Here is a 4,115-nt window from a genome sequence, read left to right on the forward strand (position 1 = left end):
TTTTGGAAAGAATAAAATAGAACCTCATGCTTTGAATATATCATCCAACACTTTTCTTCCCAAAATGCTAGCACAATTTCTGGGCTCACTTTCTCTTTAGGAATTTACTAATTGTTTGAAAGTTCTAGAGGGCCTGTGTTGATCTCATAATGGACAAACAATCCAACATCTCCAGAGAACTTACATGTGCGATAAGAAAAAAACAAGGTCAAGCAGAGGAATGGGCAGGGGGATGCAGAGGAAGCTCATTTTCACGGGAGAGAATCCCTCAATGAAAAGCATCAGAATAGACACTAAGAAAAATACCAACAAAAACAGTGTGCTAGCTACTCAACATGTACAAGTCAGAAACCTAGAGAAGAGAATGCTGGCCATATGTGGACAGGTTGAGCTCTTCAGAAGAGCCACCTGGCACTGCTTAGTCAAAGATGTACACAGACATTCTTTGACCCAGAAATTCCACCTGTCCGTGCTTTACCTACATATTGCTTAAGCAAGGGGACATGCATAGGGATATTTATCCTCATGTTCCCTATAGACTTGTCTGTGTTGACAGGGAGTTGAGGGCCATCAGGATGCCCACAGCTGGGAAAGTCAAAAGCTAAAACTGTGACGGCTGCCAATCTGGATCTATTCAAAGAAATCAATGAAAAACAACAGATGGACACATGACAGTCAAATCCCTGAATTCAAGTTCTTGCTATCCTACCTACCAACAATCATGCTTGGTCAACACACTGGCATACCTCAAGGCAAAATAAAAAAATTTTTTAAAAAAAGAAAATATTATGTCATGATTACTTTTCTTCAATGCAACAAAGGAAATGGCAATATTTCCCCATCCGAGATCTGTTACTCAGTTAAGCACACTACATGAGATTATTGTGGACATGCTTACAAATAATTATCTACTCAGATACTTTCTGTGACTCACCAAATGCAAAGATCTAGGAAGAATTAAAGTCTCCATACGTGAGTTCATCATCAAAAGCCTTGAGTCAACAGGTGCTTCACAAAATGGCTTCTCGGCCAACTGGATGACCTCCTCCTCCGGCAATGTTTCCACCTGAAAGATGTCACCAACTTGTTCTCATTCACATCTCCACAGTGCCAGTAAAAAGAAACAAAGTCTGATATTCCATTGAATAAATCCTCAAGTGGACCAAACTCCATACTTCCTTCTATATTTTAAAATTAACAAATGCAACTTCAACTCAATAACTTGTATTAGGGAACATGCAACCGTCACCTCGCACACTGTGCTCTTTTACAGACTCACATGTCCTAGGTTCTGACTTAACATACATGGAGCAGTCAGAACACGTGCTAGTTCACGTTCCTTACAGGTGTCCAATTCATTCTCTGCCAAGCTGAATATAAACCCCTGGTCACAGGAGAAGGGAAGCACATCTCCCACAACAACATGCATCAGGAAACACTGAGGTTTTCAATAAAAAATCGGGCACCGCTCTTTTGAAAATCACTTAACCCTGCCAGCTCACTTTCCTCACCTCTAAAACAAAGGTCCCCAGGAATGTCCACCTCGTGGTTTCCATGGAGTTTCCTAGAGGAACAGGCTTAGGCTGGTGTCTGAAACCAAGCAAGCAGACAACACGTTTTAGCAACCAACCGCCATCGCTGGGATCACCCCATGGCACAGATTGCAAAACTGTCCTCAGGCGACTCTCTCACAGTGGAGACGCTGGAGCCCAGGACGCACTCCCTGTCCCACCCTAAGTCACTGCTCTCTCCCAGGCACTTCCAGGAACTGCACGATTAAAACCCCGCAGGGTCTCTCCCCAGTGCCCACCAGGAGCAGGAGGACACAGGAAAGGGTTTTTAAAGCGAGGACTTAAGACAAGATCCACAGGTGGACAGGAAACAGAAGGACACACAGTCAGTGAGACCGAAGTACCTGGGCGGGTCCCTCTGTAAACCGCCTCCTGCTCCCAGGTCACCTGGCTCCTCCGTCGCCCTCCCCTCTCCAGGGGCCTGCGGGTCAGGCCACCTCTTCTCCTCTGAGGTCCGCGGCGAAGGCCACACTGCTGAGGCCACCGCATCCTGAACAGGACCCTGCAGATCAAAACCCACCAGCTGTGGCCAGCAGCTCCGCTGAGGAGAGCCCTCAGGTGAGGACCGGGACAGCTGGGTCGGGGTGGGCGCTGTGGGGACCGCCCTGGCGGCTCCGGGGGACAGGCAGCCGGGACCGAGGCTCCAAGACGGCGGCAGCGTCCTCCCGGGTCGCACCCTCGTGTGGGCGCCTAGACCGGGGCCGCTCCCGGCAGCGCACCTTCTCCTGTCACGGACCCCGCGAGCCTACCCGCCAGGACCTGCAGCCCCGCCGCCGGGCGCTACTTCCGGGCTCCTCCCACACGGAGCTCCGCGAGACAGCCGCTCCAAGTTCGCGCCCTGGATAGGCCCCGCCCCCGTCTCCCTGGCGACGGCTCCGCTTCCCCTTAGGGTTGGCCTGCTGGGGGCGGTGCCCTCCGCGCAATAGCGGCTCCAAGTTCCCGCCCTGGCAGAGGCCCCGCCCCCGTCTCCCTGGCGACGGCTCCGCTTCCCCTTAGGGTTGGCCTGCTGGGGGCGGTGCCCTCCGCGCGCTCCGCCTGCTGACCTGTCCCCTCAGCTGGTGACGTAGGTTGCCACCAGATCCTCACCTAGACACAAACTCCCTAGTGTGAGGCCTGCGGCTGCCCCCCAGTGGCCGTGGGACCCTGTGGACTGGCCCGGATGCTGGGCTTTCTGGTCTGAAACAGCTAGACAGAGTGACAGGTGACAGTTAGGGTGACAGGACTGCTGCACAGGAGGACAGGGGCGCTGGGAAGGCACAGCAGGACCATGCTATATCATTGTGTTTTGCCTCTACTTAGTGGTTTTATACTTTCAACGTGTGTCTCCTGAATATGATGTGTTAACAGGTGGGGACATTAAGAGGTCATTAGGCCATGGAGACTCCTTCCTTGAGAATGGCATTAAGGTCCTTACAAAGGAGGCTTCTAAAAGCCGCCCTTGTCCCTCCCTGTTTTACCTTCTGACACAGGAGGTCACAGCAAGAATGTTCTCAGAACGTGGCACCTGATATTGGATTTCCAACCTCCAGAACTTTGAGAAATAAAATCTCTTCTATAAATTACACGGTCTCTGCCATCACAACACAAACAACCCCAAGGAGTAAATCAACAATTTCTCTAATTTTGTAATTGTGTAAAATACATGAAACATCCATTTTGTAATTTTAGCCATTTTTATGTGCACAGTTCAATGGCATTAAGTACATTCATGTTGCTGCACAGCCATCACCACCATCTGTTCTCAGGACTCTCATCTTGCTGTCAATACTGAATTCTAGTGCCCTCCCCAGGCCCAAGAAAAGAAAATTCTACTTTATATTTTTATGAACCTGATTACTGGGAATGTGAGATAAGTGAAATTCTAAAACATTTATGTTTTTGTGAAAACCGTCATTGTAATTGGATGCAGTTTACCCCCACTCCTGGGAATACCAGGTCAACTTCAACTCTGCAGGTGTCTCAATTGAATTCTCAGTGACAGGTAGTGGTGACTATGTGCTATGACCTGTTTGTTCATGTCAGTGGACTGCTCTGATCATAGGATCTAGGGTCTTGGGTCCCAGCCTGTGGGTTCCCTCCTCTCCAGGTCTCTACAGGCCAATGTACAGACGTGAGCATGCTAAGAAGTGGGCTGGGGCCATCCCCATGGTGAAGAGGAATCTGATTTTGTCCATCCACACACTGTCTTGTGGGTCATGAAGGCTAGAGGTAGAAAAAACACTACCTGGATTCTCCTGGGATCTGAGTGGGCCCAGTCTGTGGGCTAAGAATTGGTGTTGTCTCCTAAAGAACAGGGACTAGGGAGTCCAGAGGGCAGGGCTATTTCAGACCTGAGTGTCTTTAAGCCCACTTTCAGAGGGGGTTACATTGTTCTGATGATCCCTGAGGCAGATACACATGCTTCAAATCCAGATAGAGGTGCCCAGGTGCAGACTGGGATGTTATGTGGACTCCCACCTCCACACACCTGGGATGTCCCAGGGTTCTGAGAAGCACAGCAGCATGACCAGACTGAGGGAGTCCACCTTCTCTTTGCATCAAGGT

General features: G+C 49.9%; 1 long non-coding RNA gene across 2 annotated transcripts; it reads right to left on the minus strand.

Moving 5' to 3' along the window:
• Nucleotides 1-593: 593 nt before the first annotated feature.
• LOC143380388 (uncharacterized) lies at nucleotides 594-2,369 on the minus strand. 2 transcript variants are annotated; one of them, XR_013154507.1, is made up of 4 exons: nucleotides 2,321-2,369; nucleotides 1,916-2,073; nucleotides 1,512-1,590; nucleotides 594-1,066 (listed from the first exon to the last, which is right to left on the minus strand). It is a non-coding gene; the product is annotated as an uncharacterized LOC143380388 (long non-coding RNA). The 2 variants fall into 2 exon arrangements; XR_013088635.2 differs by having other exon boundaries at nucleotides 1,916-2,340.
• Between the last annotated feature and the right edge of the window lie 1,746 nt (nucleotides 2,370-4,115).

Source organism: Callospermophilus lateralis, chromosome 14, assembly GCF_048772815.1.
Source record: "Callospermophilus lateralis isolate mCalLat2 chromosome 14, mCalLat2.hap1, whole genome shotgun sequence".
Classification (NCBI taxonomy): Eukaryota; Metazoa; Chordata; class Mammalia; order Rodentia; family Sciuridae; genus Callospermophilus; species Callospermophilus lateralis.